Here is a 19,530-nt window from a genome sequence, read left to right as displayed (position 1 = left end):
TTCTCAAATTTGTTGCTTTGTAGTCAATAGCAACAGAGGCACTCCTGCCTGATGTTCTATCTGCCATCTCCCAAATCAGAGTCTGGGAAGAGTAATTTTGCCTCAGTTATTTGCTCCAGGATACTTTTATGTACTGCTATAGTGAGATACCAATGCCTCCTTCTTTATGGTCTCTTTTTTGGTTCCTGGGAAATAGGACAATATCCTTGAATTTTCCTTTGTATATACCATAGAACATCCTCTGAGAATGAGAGGTGAATCGAAAGAAGCTTTCTGTCTTATTTTGAACTCCCAAAGAAATACTTGTAGAGTCAAGCTGGGCAGACCTTTGTGACTATCTCAGCCAATAGAGTATAATGGAAGTGATGCCACATGCCTTCTGAGGCTAGATATTAAGAATGCCTTGAACTTGTGCCTTGCTGTCTTATGACACTTATTCTTAAAACCCAGCTGCTATGTATGTTGTGAGGAAGCCTAAATTAGCCCACATGCAGAGGCCATGCATAGGTAATTTGGCCAGTAGCAACATCAACCGCCATACGTTTGTGTGAAGATGTATCCAGATGCTTCCCATACTCAGCTGTTAACTTATGCCAATCTTTTAGTGTTCCCAGCTAATGCCCCAGACATGGTTTAGCAAACATAAGCAGTCTTCCCCGTGTCTGGACTAAATTACTGACCGACAAAAATCTGTGAATACAATTGTTATTTTTAATGCAAATATATGCCACTAAGTTTGGGGTGGTTTGCAATAGTAACTGGAACAGAAATGCTTGACTTTGTACAACACTTAAAATTATCTGAACGGTAAGATAAATGAATTTGTCTTTTCTTATCTCTACTTTCTAACATTTTCACAATGTACATGGGTAATGATTGCGGTCAGTAGGGACTTAATGAAGTGACTAATTAGATGTGGATGGGAGAGGGAGGGGGCTGAGATGCTGCCCAGATTTCATATCCTTGGATGCTAGCAAGAAGAGGCTGTTATGTATTAATTGTTTCTCTTATCTCATCCATATAAAGGACACTGGTAGGACATTACTTCTTGTTAAAGAACTTCTTTAGAAATAGTCCCAAAATTGTAATAAAATGTGATGTGATAATTTTCCACCCTTACCAAATACTCCCAAGATGTAGAAGTCTCCTTATCCCTTGTAGCAAAATGGTTAATCAGAGGAAAGGCCCATCTGAATTCCATACACCCTACTCAGTGGTCCAATTATGGACCACCTTTCATTTTCCCTATCTCATCTGATTTTGTGGTTGAATTGATACACATGAAGATTTAGGATCTTTGTGACAAAAATCAAATGAGTCAGCCTGATAACTGTGGCCCTCAGAAGGATACAAAGCCATCTGAATAACAAGTAAGGATTACCTTTCTCCACATCCTCTCCAACATTTGTTGTTTCCTGCCTTGTCAATTTTTGCCATTCTAACTGGTGTAAGGTGGTATCTCAAGGTGGTTTTGATTTGAATTTCCCTGATGGCTAATGATTTTGAATATTTTTTCATGTGTCTGTTAGCCATTTGTATGCCTTCATTGGAAAAGTGTGTTCATATTTTCTGCCCATTTTTTGATTTGATTATTTGTTTCACGTGTATTGAGTTTGGGAAGTTCTTTGTAGATCTTGGATACTAATCTTTTATCTGTAGTGTCATTTGCAAATATCTTCTCCCATTCTGTGGGCTGCCTCTTAGTTTTTTTGACTGTTTCCTTGGCTGTGCAGAAGCTTTTTATCTTGATGAAGTCCCACAAGTTCATTTTTTCTTTTGTTTCTCTTGCCTTTGGAGATGTGTCATGAAAAAAGTTGCTGTGGCCGATGTCAAAGAGGTTGCAGCCTATATTCTCCTCTAGGATTTTGATGGATTCCTGTCTCACATCTTACACTGTTGGTGGGAATGCAAGTTGGTACGGCCACTTTGGAAAACAGTGTGGAGGTTCCTTAAAAAGTTAAAAATTGAGCTACCCTATGATCCAGCAATTGCACTACTGGGTATTTAGCCCGAAGATACAGACGTAGCAAAGAGAAGGGCCATATGCACCCCAATGTTCATAGCAGCATTGTCCACAATAGCTAAATTGTGGAAGGAGCTGAGATGCCCTTCAACAGATGACTGGATTAAGAAGATGTAGTCCATATATACAATGGAATATCGCTCAGCTATCAGAAAGAACGATTACACAACATTTGCAGCAACATGGACAGGACTGAAGGAGATTATGCTAAGTGAAATAAGTCAAGCAGAGAACGACAATTATCATATGGTTTCACTCATTTATGGAACATAAGAAATAGGAAGATCGGTAGGAGAAGGAAGGAAAGAATGAAGGGGGGGGTAAACAGAAGGGGGAATGAACCATGAGAGACTGTGGACTCTGGGAAACAAACTGAGGGCTTCAGAGGGGAGGGGGGTGGGGGATTGGGATAGGCTGGTGATGGGTATTAAGGAGGGCACATATTGCATGGTGCACTGGGTGTTATACGCAAGTAATGAATCATGGAACATTGCATCAAAAACTGGGGATGTACTGTATGGTGACTAATATAAAAAAATAAAAATGATAAAAACAAACAGACAAACAAAAACAAGTAAGGATCAATTTGACTACTAGTTCACCAAAGTCAAAACATTAGCATCAAGGAATAATCCATTTGCTGGCATAAGTGCATGTGCCAAGAGTTGGCTTATTTCAACTAATGGAATTCAGTAAATCATTGCGACTAGAGGGCTAGGTGATTCTAAGTAGTTCATTCATCCTTAGTAAGTGAATATAACTTACTCTTCCATCTCCTGGGGAAAACAAAAGCATTTTCCATCTCTGAAATGGAGTAAGCTGGGTTAGGAGGAGACCTCCACAGCATCAGCAGCAAGCAAATCCTATGGGCAAGTTTCTCAACCATTAGAAGTTAAAAATTATATTCTGGTGGTACAGTTTAGAAAAAATAAAGAAGTAAGGTTTTACCTGTATGATAAATTAGAGATCAAATGGTTTCTTTTCATATTCTTGTAATCTTAAGGGAGATAGTTTCTGAAAATATAAAAAGTTCTATCTTGACCATTTGGGCATAAAATAGGTGGAGATTGAAGGGAGGAATGACAAGGCCCTTGGAGGAATAAAAAATGAAAACAACCAAAATTACATCTTTGTTATATGAGTGGCCAAAACCAGAAAGCTCCACACGAGTTTTTTTGTCTTGGCAGCAAGTATTGCCCTTACACCATTGAATGTCATTGCAATCATATGGTATCAATAACAAATGAATCGTTGCCAGAATGTCTAAGGTCTGTTCTTACAGACATTAGATCTGAATTCTCCTTTTCACAAATCTCAAAAGCATGTTCATTCTGTACTCTGGCCAGTTTTTTGACCTTTTTGCTGAACTGAAAGGGTTATGCAGCAAGGGTAAGACAAAAACTAGTGCTTGGAACATCCCTTGGAATGGCCAAAATATTTTCTTTATGACTGCAAAGCAATTTCCAAATCACATTGCTTTCTGTTGCAGAGTTTTCTAGACTATTGAGTACTACAGTATATCCCAGTGTAATGACTTTCAATTTTTGTCTCAAGACTGGGGTTAGGCTCTTTCAAGGTGGCCTAAACACTTTACCAACTGATAGCATTATGCTGGGGCCACTGAATTAGATTTTGTCCAGAGGCCAGACATGGGAGCCTGTGTCTATTATTTACACCATTTTTATTGGTCTTTGTGGGCAGCATGGTTGAGACATAAAAGCTTTAACTAAGGTGGTAGGAATGGAGAAAAGAAAATAATGAGAGAGCTTAATGACATTCTGAATGTGGGCTGAAGAGGAAAAGGAAACAAAGTTGACTAAATCTTCTGGGTAACTGGGCTAGTAATAAGATACATGAGGTAATCCAGATGATTTAGTTTTGGGTAGGCTCTTGCTAAACTAAAAAATAAACTAAATATAATAAAATAAACTATAAATAATTTATATATAATTATTAAGAATATGTTATTAACATGCTTTAGCGAGGTCTTAGATTTATTTAAAAAACTTACTTCATGTAGTAAAACTGTTGTCAAATAATGTTGTAATTTAAACAATCCCTCCTAAAACAGAGGCATCATATTGTACAAGGGATGTACATTCCAGAGTTATTTCCTGCTGGATCTCAAAACTAAAGCATCCCAAAATTAGGTCACTCACCAAGCATTCTAAAACTCAGAGCCAATGAAAGTGTCCTCACTTCCAGGTTTTATAAAGGCCCCTTTGTTTACTTAGCAACCCCAAGGGCAGGAAATTCTCCTGTTACTACTAAAGACAAACCACTTTTTATTTATATTTAAAAATAATGCATTAAAGTAAGACTAAACATTTTAAAACTTATGTTGATTTAAAACATTGAATAAAAGCTTGCTTTAAACATCATACTTAATGGTGAATTACTAAAGGAATTCCCATTGGTAAGAGGAAAAAGTATGATTATTTTCACTCACATTCAATATTGTTCTGGTTTATTCCCAATGTAATATGACAAGAAAAATAAGGTATATATTAGAATTAAACAAATTATTTGCCACTGATATGATTCCCAGAATGTGAAAAAAAAAACAGCAAGTTAAGGGAATAGATAAAAAGATAACACAAAACTCAGTTTTCAGACTTCTGGGAATATGGCAGAGTAAGAAGGTCCTAAGCTCACCTCATCCCATGGACATACCTAATTAATAGCCATGACAGTGCAATTAACTCAGAAAACAACCCAAAGACCAGCAGGACAGACTTTTTACAGTTAATCATGGAGAGACCACATGGAAAAGGGAGGGTGGGGTGGAGACTCAGTTGAGAACCATATTCCTGGACAGACTAACCATAGACAGGAGGGACATCACAAGCATGGAGAAGGGAGAGAAGCAGACCCCACCCCAGACATCCCAGGTGTGAGGGACCTACACTGAAGATGAGCTCCCATAACATTTGGTTTTGGAAACCAGTGGGGCTTAACTTCGCAAATTCTTACAATCATCAGGGCTTAACTCCAGGTACTTTAGAAATCAGTGGGCTTAGCTCTGGGAGTGCTGGAAGGTGATACGAAACTGAATCACCACCCTTTAAGAGCCAGTATAACAAATAACCCTGCCAAGATACAGCATAAAAGCAGCAGTTTGAAAAGTGCCTGGGGTATACATGAAGATTTATTTGCTAATTTCAGAACATTCACTAGATTGGCAGGGATCTCTGAGAGACTTCAATAACACAAGAGCTAGTGGGTGCCATTTCTTCTCCCCTACCTCCCATCCCCAGCCTAGATAGTTGGATACTTGTGGGAACCAGCAGTGACGCTCCCCACCGATCTTGCTAACACCATACACGCTGCTCTGGCAGCCCTGGCATTCTTCTGTGGATCTGCCCCATCCAACCTGCCCCACGCAGGAGGCATTCCTCCAAAGTAGCTCCTGCCTTGGGGAGAGGGGAAGATAACCACATGCACTGGTGCAACTGCAGCTGCAACTGACAGTGGGGACAGGCATCTGGTCTGACTGCCAGCCCCACCCACCAACAAAAACCTCTCAGGGGGTAGCACAGGGAGACAGCACTGCAGTTTGGGGTGACTCCAGCCCCAGTGGTCACACAGTGGGCAGGCATCTGGTCTGACTGCTGGTCCTGGTCAACAACAAAAGTCTCTTAGGGGACAAGACAGGGTGAGCATGTTATAGGTCCATGATACTACAGCCCCAACAGATCAATTGGAGGCAGGCATCTGGTTTGCCTGCAGGTCTTGCTCACGAATGAAAGCCTCTCAGGGGACAATGAAGGGAGAGTGCCCTGAAGTTTGGTGTGACTTCAGCCCTGACAAATGGTCTCAGGGCAGGCATATGGTCCGACTGCTGACACTACACAATTACAAACTCATGGCAGTCCAAGATTGGCCCCTGAACAGCACAGGGACCAAAGCTGCCCAGTGTGCCTACTACAGGCAAAGTGGGCCATTGCAACAGATTGGACTGAAGGCGAATGCGGCTCAGCCATGACAGTATGGCACATGCACTCACATAGGAGACACCCTAAAGCACCTATATGGTGAACAGGTGACGTTATGCTACAGGGCACCACAGAAACTTTTATTCACAAGGCCACTACTTTTGAGATCAGGAGACATAGCTGACTTTCCTAACAGTTAGATACAAACACAGAGAATAAGACAAAATAAAGAGATAGAAGGATATGCCCCAAATGAAAGAATAGGAAAAAAAACCACAGCAAAAGAGCTAAATGAAATGGAGATAAGTAATATGCCTTATAAAGAATTCAAAGTAATGGTCATAAAGATACTCACTGGACTTGAGGAAAGAGTGGAGGATCTCAGTGTGACCTTCAAAAAAGATAGAAAATATAAAAAAAGAACCAATCATAGATGAATAACTCAATAACTGAAATTAAAAAAGTACAGTAGAGGGAATCAGTAGCAGATTAGAGGAGGCAGAAGAACAGATCAGTAATCTGGAAGGCAGTAATGGAAAGCAACCATGCTCAACAGCAAAAAGAAAAAAGAATAATAAAAAATGAGAATAGGTTAAGGGGACTCAGCAACATCAAATGTAATAATATTCTCATTAGAGGGATTCCAGAATGAGAAGAGAGGGAGAAAGGGACAGAAAAATTTGAAACAGACATCTAAATCCAGGAAGGATGGAGAGCCCCCAACAAAATTGACCCAAGGAGGTCCACATTAAAGCAAGTAATAAATAAAATGGCAAAAAAGTGGTAATGAAAAGAGAATTTTAAAAGCATCAAAAGAAAAGAAAACAGTTACATAAAAGGGAAACGCCATTAGGCTCTCAGCTGATTTTTCAGCAGAAACATTGCAAACCAGAAGCAAATGGAATGATATATTCAAAGTACTAAAAGGAAAAAACCTGCAACCAAAAATACTCTACCTAGCAAGATTATAATTCAGAATAGAATTAGAGATAAAGAGTTTTCCAGACAAACAAAAGTTAAAGGAGTTCATTACCACTAAACTAGCCTTATGAGAAAAGTTAAAGAGAATTCTTTGAGTGGAAAGAAAAGGCCATAATCAGGAGTAAGAATATTATGAAAGAAAAAATTTCACAGGTAAATGCAGTAAAATCAATTATATCTATAAAAATCAGTCAAGTGACTCACAAAATAAAAGGATGTAAAGTATGACATCATATACATAAAACATGGTTGGGGAGTAAAAATTTAGTGCTTTTAGAATGTGTTCAAACTTAAGTGACCATCAACTTAATGTAGACTGTGACATGCATAAGATGTTGTATATGAACCTAATGGTGACCATAAATCAAAAATCAGTAATACATACACAGAAAAGAAAAAGAAAAAAAGAGAAAAAAATCCAAGTATATCTCCCTTTTTTTGCTTTGTTTTGATTCTTTAATACAAGAGGTTTGGCAAGTTGACAATGAGGAAATATCACTCATAATATAAGTGGTAATGTAGTTGGTACAACATTTTGGAAAAACGTTTGGCAGTATCTACACTTTACAATGTTCTTAATTTTTTTTTAAAGATTTTATTTATTTATTTGACAGAGATAGAGACAGCCAGTGAGAGAGGGAACACAAGCAGGGAGTGGGAGAGGAAGAAGCAGGCTCATAGCGGAGGAGTCTGACGTGGGGCTCGATCCCATAACGCCAGGATCACGCCCTGAGCTGAAGGCAGGCACTTAACCGCTGTGCCACCCAGGCGTCCCAACGATGTTCTTAATTTTTAACCTAGCAATTCCACCTTTAGTAATTTTTTTCTACATAAAAGACACATAAAAATATAAAGATATAAAGAAAGATGTTCACTGTCATATGATGTGTAATAACAAAAACTGGAAACTAACTTGCATTTGTTATAATTCATTTCAGTTATAAGTAGAAAAACAAATGTAGCTCAAATAAGATGGGTAGTCATTTCTCTCTCATGTAAAAACCCAGGTAGACAGCCCAGGGTAAGTCTAACACTTGATCCCATCAGGGACCAGATTCCTTATATTTTGTGTCTCCACTGTGTGGGCCTCAACCTCAAGATACAAGAGGGCAACATGAGGTTATAGGCACCGGGATGGAAGAAGGGAGGTAGAAAGACAGAGGGTATAGTCATTCTGTCTCCTAGAAAGGGTCCTCAAATCTGCTATTTGATGCTCCACCTACACTGTATTGTCCAGTACTTAGTCACATGGCTACGTCCAGCTGGAAGAGAGACTGGACAATATAGTCTTTATTCTGAGAAGTCAAGTGCCTAGCTAAAAACGTGGAGGAAAAAGGGAGAATACAAAGAAAGGAGAATGGATTTAAGGAAAAACCTAGCAGTCTCTGCCACATGACTGAATGACCAAAAAGAGTGAAATATGGTACAGAATATCACACAGTTGAAGACTATACAGCAGTAACAAAATAAGGCAATTCTATGTGGCCTGACCTACAAGGTTGTTACAGAACTGCATTATTTAACAGTTTCAAAAACACATGTGTGAGAAATGCCAGCATATGTTCACCAAAAGACATGTTAAAATGTTTACTTCAGCATTATTTAAAATAACCCAGAAGTGAAAATGCCACAAATGTCCAATAACAGTAGGATGGATAAGTCTGGCATATTTACCTAATGAAATGCTATAGGTGATGGGAATGAACAGTGCTACCATATGCAAAAATAGGGATTCTTAAAACATAATGTTAAGCAAAAGAAGCCAGGTCCAAAACACATCATGTATATTCCACTTTATTTATTTTTTTAAAGATTATTTATGTATTTATTTGAGAGAGAGAGACAGACAGAGATAGTGAGAGAGAGCATGAGCAGGGAGGAGAGGGAGAAGCAGAAGCAGGCTCTTCACTGAGCAGGACCCAGGGATTATGACCCAAGCCAAAGGCAGATGCTTAATTGACTGAGCCAACCAGGTGCCCCTATATTCCACTTTAGATAAGTTCAAAATCAGACAAAATTAAATTACAGGATTAGAAATCAAGATAAAGTTACCTTTGGGGGGGCACCTGGGTGGCTTAGTCATTAAGCATCTGCCTTTGGCTCAGGGCATGATCCCAGAGTCCTGGGATCGAGCCCCGCATAGGGCTCCCTGCTCTGCTGGGAGCCTGCTTCTTCCTCTCCCACTCCCCCTGCCTGTGTTCCCTCTCTCACTGGCTGTCTCTCACTCTGTCGAATAAATAAATAAAATCTTAAAAAAAAAAGTTACCTTTAAGGGATGGCAGTGACAAGAAAGAAGCATGAGGAAGAATTCTGTGGTGCTGGTACTATTATATTTCTTAAACTGAGTGCTGGTTATTTGATGATGTTCACTTTCTGAAAATTCACCAAGTTGCACAATCATTCGTGGAAATTTTAGTATGCATGTAACACATCAGTAAGATTTTTAAAAAGCATATGTATATTTGCACATATGTAGAAAATCTAGAACTGCATAAGCCATATTAAATTAGGAGTTGACAAACTTTTTCTTTAAAAAGCCAGGCAGTAAATATTTTAGGCTTTGCCATAAAGTGTCTGTCACAACTACTTAGTTTCACCATTGTACTGCAAAAGCAGGCCTAGATAATACATAAGTGAATAGGTATGGCTGTGTTCCAATAAAGTTTATTTACAAAAACAGGTGACAGGCTGTAGCTTGCCATGCCTGTACTAAACTCTTCATAGTGGTTACCTCTGAGGCAAGGGTTGAGGAGAAGGATGCTTTTTACTCTTTACATGTTTCTATAATGTCAAATATTTTATAATCAGCATTTTAATTAAAGCATCCACTTTTATTAAAAGTTCATTCTGACAAATGTTTCCCTGAAACAAGCAAACAAACAAAACTGGATTTAAGTGTAACCAATAGACATCTTAAGGTAGCAATACAAATCTGATGCAAGTCAGGCAGCTAGTTATTTGGCATATTATCTGCCACCTAAAAATGCCTACAAGGATATGGAACATTTTATTGGCAATTTTTAAGAGAGGATTAGCATCTGTTCATAATAAAAAATCTATTCACCAAAATTCTTTTTATCTATACTTGTAATTTTCCATTTAATCACAGATGGTAGCCATGACATGGCCACAGTGTCAACTTTCCATGTTATAACAAGAAAATCATTGCTTTTACTCTGCATATGGAGCATGCATTTTGATCAAGGTAGAAGCATGCCAGTAGCATCAATGTGCATATTCAAAAGAACACTATGATTTATGGGCTAGAAAAGTATTCACAAATAAGCTCACATTTACTTTTGAACTTTGTTAAGATAAATTTCAACTATTTTGCCTTAGTAATAGGAAAACAAATGTAAGCCAGAGCTCATGGCTTCTAAGGATTAAAAATCCACTTGCAGACCCAAGATATACACAGACAATAGGTAATTAACCTTAGACAGTCTGTGCTTCATATTTTGGCAGGTATATACCAGCGCTATAAAAAATAAGAAAGAAAAAATATTGTGACGCAGCGTAGAGGAGACCAACTTTTCAAAGAAGCAGAATGGATAAGATTTGGGGAAAGGTAAAGGAAAACCAGATTCTCCATGTGGAGGGGACTAGACAGGAAACAAAGAATAAAGTTCCAAACGAGCATGACCTCCTCAAAGGACAGTGAAACCAGTTTGCTTTGGGGGAAAGCCAGTTTAAAGAATATAGGCATTCTTCAGAGGTCAGTGAGAAGCCAGTGGGAGTTGAGCAAGGAATTAATGAGTTCTTAAGAAGATTAATTTTGAGACTATGTGTACAGCTTATGACCTTCTCCCTCACTCCCTTCCAAATATCCAGCCCTATAATTGTAAAAAATTCAGGCCAAGATCTTAAGGCTGGACCAGAAGCCTAGAGGCTCCAACCAGGGTAATGTCAGTACAAATGGCTAGAAAGAGCAGGTAGTTTACTTTACTTTCCATGTCTGAATGACCAATGCTTTTAGCAAAACTGTCATTGGAAAATGCAATAGTCTATGCTAATGCTGTTCTTTGTTAGCTGGTTAATTTGTTTTGATGTAAGTTTTCTCGTCTCTATGATTTCTACCAACATCTCTGACAAAATTTTATTCAAGCTCAAATCTTAAGAACTCCTAACAGGTCAGATCTCTAGCAAAAGATTTCTTAAGTATGGTGGGTTTTTTTTGTTGGTTGGTTGGTTGGTTTGTTTGTTTTAGCCATTCATTCCTTTACTCCCATTAAACCTAAACTGTGTCCAGGCTTTCAGACCTTGTGAAGAATGTCAGAATTAGGAATGATCTTGCTGAGGCTTCTCTCCTTCTCCCCAGGAAGCTTGTTTTGTGTCTTGTTTCTAATATTTTCAGGAATAGTTGTTCCGTGAGAGTAGAAGTTTACCCCAGTTACCACACTGATATTCTACTGTGAACTATAAAATGCCTATTATTCCTAGCATCCTGAATGAGGCAAGACCTAGGTCAAGAAATTTTGGGGAGGAAGCTGGAAAGGACCTAAGAGGGTCCTGTGCTCTCTCACTAATACAGTGCAGTCTTTTTACTTAGAAGACAAAGGTGTAAATATGAGGTTCAAAAATGTAGAGGGGAATGGAGTTAAAGCATGGCAACAATAAACTTCAGGAAAGAGGCAGCACAGCCCCTGCAGAGGGAAACCATATTAAGATGAAATGCCTTAGGCAAACAGACATGATAGGCTCAAGGTGGCAGGAGTGAAGGGGACTGGGTGCAATAGCATTTTTTCCCCCAGGGATATACTAGTTTTTCAAATCTTGGGGGGAAAAAAAGGTTGTTTTATCTTCAAGGGGGAAATCTTTTGGAAAGATGAGATGGTAGGAATAAGTCCAAATTGGTTTACTCTCTGGAGACCATGGCTAAACCATCTATTTCAGCCAGCTTCCAGCTTCACATGACCACATAATTATAGCATAAGGTGATGGGTCATAGTTTTATGGGATCTCAGCTTCAACCACGGCCCTCACTAACCATTCAACCTCTGGAGCTCCTCCCATTTCCATCTTCTTATCCCCAGGCTTTTTGAGGGCTATTGTTCACTAGAAACAACATCTTCCCATTGAAGTTAGGACTGCTTGCATGATATATATATTTCTATATTTTCACTATTAACTTACCTATATATTTGAAGTTTCTTATAGACAGCATACAGTATTGAGCCTCATATTTTTATTCACTTTGACAATCTCTGTCTTTTGTGTGCTTAGACCATTGACATTTAATATAATGGTGGTATTTTTTCCATTTTATTGTTTATTTTCTGCTTGTTACCTTTTTATTACATGTTTCCTCTTTTCTATTTCTTTAGGGTTATGTGAATTTTTTTGGTGTTTAATTCTACCTGTTGTACATTCTACTATGTGTCTCTGCAAAGAACATTTTATTGGCTAGTTTAAGGATTACAATATACATACTTAACTTTGCATAGTCTACTTAAAATCAGTATTTTATCATGTCAAGTAGAAAGTAGAAACAATACAATAATATGGGTTTTACTCTCCTCTCTTTACATTGTAGTTGTCTTATGTATTGTACCTATATATATTGAAAATTCCATCAGACAGTATGAATGCTCCCTCACGTACAATGGCTCAACATGTAATTTTTTGACTTTATGGTGGTATGGAAGTAGTATGTATTTAGTAGAAACCATACTTAGAATTTTGAATTTTGATCTTGTCACAGCTAGTGATATGTGATACAATACTCTCTCATAATGCTGAGTAGCGGCAGCAAGCCACAGCTCTGAGTCAGCCACGCAATCACAAGGGTAAACAACCAACACACTTAACAACCATTCTGTAATCATACAACCATTCTGTTTTTCACTTTCAGTATAATATTCAATAAATTACATGGCATATCCAATAGTTCATTACAAAATAGGCTTTGTGTTAGATGATTTTGCCCAACTGTAGACTAATGTAAGTGTTCTGAATATGTGTAGGGTAGGCTAGGCTAAGCAATGATGTCTGGTAGGTTAGGTGTATTAAATAGCATTTTCAACTTAGGATATTTTCAACTTATGGGTTTATCAGGATGTAACTCCATCATTAGTTGAGAGATGTATATTTTAATTTTTGCTCTCAACCATCGAACATATTTGAATGAACTCAAGAGGAGAGAAATATTTAGAGTTACCCAGATATATACCATTTCTGTTGCTCTTCTTTTATTCCTGTAGTTTCAAGTTTCCTTCTAGTACTATCTTCCTTCTATCTGAAAAACTGTCTTTAGGAATAGTGCACACTTGCCAGAAAAGAATTCTCTTCATTTTCTCTCAGTGGACAATGTCTTAACTTCATCTCTGTTCCTGGAAGATATTTTTGCTGCATGTAGAATTCTGGATTGACAATTCTTTTCTTTCAGCACTTAAGAATTGTTGGGTCACTTTTTTGTGGTTTCTCCATGGCTTCTGATGAGAAATCCAATTGTAAATTACTGTTACTCTGTATACGATACACTGTTTGTCCCTAGCTATTTTCAAGACATTTTCTTTGACTTTAGTTTACAAAAACTTGGTTATGTTGTGCCTGGGTGTGGATTTTTTTGGCTTATCCTGTTTGTAGTTGGCTCAGCTGCTTGAATCTGTACATTTATGTCTTTTACCAAATATGGAAAATTTTCTTCAAATACATTATTTTCAGATGCTTTTTTTGTACTGCATCTTTCTCCTCTCTTTCTTTTTCTTAAGTGACATAAATATTAGACCTTTTGGTATTATCATTCAGGTCCCTGAGGCTCTGCAAAATTTTTCTTTTCATTTTTTTCTCCTTGTTGATCAATCTGGATAATTCCATTGTTTTATCTTTAAGTTCATGGTCTCTTTCCTCTGTCACCTCCATTTGACTACTGAGTTCATCCAGGGAGTTTCAAAAATTTTATTATATATTAGTTCTAAAATTTCCATTTGGTTTTCCTTTATATTTTCTATTTATTTTCTGACATTTTCTACCTTTCCATTCATTTTATGAGTATTTGCCCTTACTTTCCAGAGCATTTTTATAATATATGCATTAAAGTCTTTGTTAGATAGTTTCAACACCTACGTCATCTCAGCACTGGCATTTGTTGCTGTCTTTTCCCATGTGAGTTAAGAATTTCTTGTTTCTTCACATGCTGAATGATTTTGGATTGTAGTATCATGAATATTTTGAAAATTATATTATGAAACTCTGAGTCTTGTTTAAGTCCTATAAAGAATATTGATATTTTGTTTTATTAGGCAATCGATCAGTTGGATTCATGTTGCAAGATCCAAGTAGTCTCCTGTGGATGATGGTTTCAATGTCAGTTCCATTTTTAAAGCCTTTGCAAAGCTATTTAGATCTGTCTTGAATGTGTGCCACCCAGTGGCCAGTCTGGGACATGGGCAGTGGCCTATCTCTTCCTTCAGTTCTTAACAACTGTTGGTGGGCTATTTAAATCAGATTCATGTATGTGCAGGGTGGGAGTGAGCCCAGGAGTTCATAAATTTACAGGGGTCACTCAGCCAAGCTCCTCCACCTCCATGATTTATCTATTACATTTTGGTTTCCTGTGGCTACTTTTTTCAGTCATCCAGACAGAAATCTAGGGTTTTATCCTCCCTGCTCTGCTGCACAATTTCCATAGCTATTCCTGTATTTCAGCTAAGAGGTAGGAGAACAGAGAATTTAAAAAAAGCAATGGGAGTTCATCCCATTCTCTTGAAGCCATGGGTCTTCTCATTGGAGAGTTAACATCCTCTTCCCTCAAAATTTAAGGCCCCTGCTGCCATGGCTGTCCTAACTGCCAATGCCATGGAGATGGGATGTGAGAGAACCAAAAAATAAGACCAAAAAAAAAAAAAAAAAGGAAGAAAGAAAAAAAGAAAAGTAAGGGATTTTCTCAACTCCTCTGAGCTCTCAGATATTCATTTCTCATGTCTTAGACCAGAACTGGAGGACTTTTCCTATAGCTTTCTCTGTGTCAACAACCTCCTTTAGGTTTCAGGCTGTCTGGAGTCCAGACTGAGGGATACTGGAAAACCAAAAATGGCAAACTCACTACTGGTTTTGCAGTGTTTCAAATTCTGGTCTTCCCTAATCTGCCTGCTGTTTTCTACTTTCAGAATCTTCAAATAGCTGCTCCAGACATTCTGTACAAGTTTTATGGCTGCATTAAGTTGGAGAGATAGGGTGGAATGTACTTTGTCCTAGTCCAATGTTTTTTTAATAACATGATACAAAATAAAAACAAGAATGAAACGAACACTGTTGCATGCCAGAGTTAGTTGCAAGTAAAAAAACTGACATTTTAGTTCTAGAAGCTAAAACTATTTGAATGTTTTGCCTTCTGCATGGTAAATAGTGACAAGAGCCAGATGGGGATTTCCTAGTTCCTTAAGGTAGTGGAATTCCCTATAAAACCCAGCATTCACTACTCAGGCTAACTAAATTAACTTACCTGCTTAGGTTTCCTAAGCAGTTTTGTCTTGCTTTGGATTTGCTCTATGCTGGGCACTTCCACCTACCAGAAATCATTTGATAATCACAAATCCCTGATTAGGTGGTGGGAATCACCTTCAGATTAAGCAACTTGCTTATTAAGTGACTTATTAAGTGAAAAATGCTGCCAGATAGATTGGGGGTGGGGGATGTGATTGACCTACTGAGTAGAAATCTGGGAACTAACAGAAGTAGGAGGATAACCAAGCCTTTTTCTCACCCATTGAATTAAGTGGAATTTACTTATTGGCATTTATTTCCTATAATAATGGGCAGTCCATATGCTGCGAACAGTATAAATGGATAGAAAACTACCTCTACTGGATCAGAGTGCACTGACCTTGTTCACCACCCCAACTTTTCCTTAGACTTCTAGACTCTTAAACTCTCTCTTCCTTAACTTGATCTGCCGTTTCAGATGATCGACTTCTCTAGCACTAAATGTTACTCAGTACTTAATATTTTTTCATTGTCATTTTTGTTTAGTGTTTAACAAGAAAAAAAAAAACCTACTCTGGGTTTGAATTAGGTGCTTATCAAACCAATGAAAGCCTACAGTAGAAAAAGTCAGTGGTTTTAGTTTGCTGCTACAGAGAAACAGAGTTGCTGCCACCCAGTCAGCAATCTGCAGAAATCTGCCAGAGGTTTCAGAGCTCCTTCATGGCATCCAGAATGGTGAATGGCAATAGAATGCAGAAACTGCTACAAAAACTCATGCTTGGGAATCCACACCTCCACGCATGGTCACAGAGTATAGCATGAAAGTATATCTCATTGGTGGAATCTTGAACAAATTCAGTGCCCTGTTAGCAAGGGAGTCTCGGAAGTGTAGCTTCCTCCCAGGGCTCCTGGCCCTGGCCATACAAAAAGAGAACTAAAGGGGTATGGAGAATATTGAGCGCCAGCAGTTAATAAAACTAGTAGTGTTTAATTCTAGGATGCAGCATTCTGTTGTTGGTGTTAAATGATCTGTCTGCTACAAACTATGGTGTAGAAAACCCCTAAGATACAAGGAATCTATAATTGAAATTAAATATCTGGAAAATAGTGGGAAACACCTGAATTGACTGTAAATTGAGCTAATTTGGATATTTGTGATAAACAGTTTTATTCAAAGTCAGTTAAAGAATAAAATGCACCCAGAAATCATAGTAAAATATGCTAATTATAGAATTACCATAAAGAAAGCATGATGTGTGTGTGTGTGTGTGTGTGTGTGTGTGTTTTCTGTGAATAAGGCTAGTTTTTTTTTCAATTTTAAATATCTGAGCAAAAATAAAGGAAAAATATTTTAACTTGTGGGTATTTTATTCCTATAGATGTACAAATTCCAGTGGCCTTGAGTAACACTCATTTCACACTTGAATTTAATAATTTAAAACCTATCCTGATTTAAAATCATGATTTAAAATCATGATAAACTAAACATAATTAAAAAATTATTCTAGCAGCCTCAAAATGAACATTTAGATGCTTTCTCAGTCTATTAAGGTAGGACAGTAGCTCATTTTTTTATTATATGAAAGAATTACTAAAACATTTAGTACAGAATGGATATGCATATGCACCTGCATATGCAGGTGAAGCATTTTGAAATTAAAACACTTCTGGAGGAATGTTAATACTGAAAACAAGATGGAGTGATTTCACTTCAATTAGAACAGTATAAAATAGGGGAGCCTGGGTGGCGCAGTCGTTAGGCCTCTGCCTTCGGCTCAGGGTGTGATCCCAGCGTTCTGGGATCAAGCCCCATGTCAGGCTTCTCTGCTAGGAGCCCGCTTCTTCCTCTCCCACTCCCCCTGCTTGTGTTCCCTCTCAAAAAGAACAGTATAAAATAAGATTTAGAAAGACTGTATATCATATTACTAAATTTATATGTACATTGATTTTTAAAAGGTACTATAACAACATTAAACACAATTTGTATCTCTATAGATCAAAGTAAGCTAAGCAATGGACAAACATGTAGAAATTTTATTTTGGTGCAAAAAGTTTCCTAGACTTTAACTTCAACAAAACGACACATAGCTTGACAGGTCTATTATACATTGACTTAATTTATCTTGGCAGTTTGTTTATTCTACATGATCTTCACAGTAAAATTGCCTACTGGAGTCATTTTATACTGTTTGCTCTAGCCACTCTACAGCAAGTGTTGAACGATCATTTTCTACTCTGCATTACTAAAAGTCTAGGTGCACCATATCTTGAGCAAAGAACTAATGACCATTAAAAAGAAATTATTACCCAAGTTAAAAAAAAAAAAACTTCAGGATGCAATATATCAACCAGTACTAACTAAATGTGACCTATAAAAAATTTATTAAGTTAGTATGTTATATTTCACATTTTAGACTTCGGCCTATGCATCCTAAATTTTACTACTGTGGTTATAGCTTGGAAATCAGATTGGCAGTGTTGTTAAGATGGCATGCAAAAATTAACATGTTAATTCACAGAAATAGTCTCATATTCAAAATAGAATCTTTTGGATATACTTAACTGGAACTATTTTTAAGCTTCATACTTCTTTAGTTCTCTTTGTGAAGAGGTCCACACATGCCATATCCACATGACTTGTGCTCTGTCTCTACTCTTCAATTTCAGTGGATGGTCAACATCTACCAGGGTTTCAGAGCATGAAACTCAGAATGGAAGGGACTGGGTCTGAAGTTAAAAGTTCTCATATGGCACTCCAATAAATGGTGGTGGTAATTATCACTATTCCTTTAAGGACTGTTGGACCTCATAGAAAAAATCTAGCATGGGCCCAACCTATGGGTTGTGGTGTCAGTGCATCCACCTATACGCAATCATTACACCCTTTGATTTATCGCTTAACCAAAGACCTTCCTCCTTAATTTTAGATCTTAGTCCATCCAGGTAGGCAGAGCCTCTTGTGGCCTTACACTATGAACTTTTATAGCCTCAGCAGTCCTAGCTCTGACCCAGGCCTCCCAAAAGTTTTGAAAACTCTGCTAGCATTGGTGGTTACAAAGAAGAAAACATGTCAGATGAAAAGTATCCTGATTTTCTTCAGAAATATGAGCATATAAAGTTTCAGTTAGAGGAGCCTTTTTCATCCCATCTGTTTCTAGAGATTCTGTAAGGCAAATGTTTGCCTGTCTGACAACTCATCCAAGAAAGGGCTATAACTTTATTATCTGACATTAGATAGCAAATAATGGTTGGTCTTGAACCTAGAACTCCTAACTCAAAGACCTCATGATCTGTCCACCACTGATAGTGTTTCTCAAATCTTGTTTCCATTTTACTGACAACTCATATTTAAATCCATTGAAAGAGGCATTAATATTTCCCTACTCTACCCTTAAAAATTCTCCTAAGAATTTCTTTTAAGCATACATGGGAACTACCCACAAGTCACAACTCCAATGAGGAATGCTTTTCTATCATATGGGGGTGCCTCTAATCATGTTCCCATTAGGGCTTGGGGAGTTATTTGGAATGTGTGTATAAAGCCAACAAGCATGGCATTATTGTGGCTAGCCTCTCAGTCTTGACAACACGATGACCTTCCACTCTACTCTGTAAACAGCACTTTGTTAAATTCCTGAATGTCACCCCCTTTCTCGGTACTTTTAGAAAGCCATGGAGAGTTCACAGAATTCGGCTTAATGAAAACAGAGCCCCTCAGCAGCAATGTAATTACATGATCAGAAGGAGCTGGCACTTCTAATTACCTTCTAGTTACTTCTAATAACATAGTGATTAAGAATCCGTGAGTTCTTCAGAATTTCAGACCCAAATTAAGTTTTAGTCATGGTCTGCATTCATATCTTATTCTAAGCTTCAATGGGCATATTTCCAATATTTTATTGTTAAGGATAATATTAAATGTTGATTGGTTCTTTATCATGTTTAGAAAAGAGCTCTCCATTCATTTTGCATGAAGTTTACAAAAGGAATGGATGTCTTATCAAAGGCCTTTTTAGGATCTTGACTGACTCACACATTGTGCTAATTTCCTAATCCTAAACCATTTTAGTAGTAAACCCTTACATAATCATATTTGCATTCTTTTTTAAAAAAAGATTTTATTTATTTATTTGAGAGAGAGAGAGCATGAGCTGAGGGGCAAAGGCA

This window comes from Ailuropoda melanoleuca, chromosome 1 (genome assembly GCF_002007445.2).
Source record: "Ailuropoda melanoleuca isolate Jingjing chromosome 1, ASM200744v2, whole genome shotgun sequence".
NCBI lineage: Eukaryota > Metazoa > Chordata > Mammalia > Carnivora > Ursidae > Ailuropoda > Ailuropoda melanoleuca.
Note: the sequence above shows the minus strand (reverse complement) of the source record.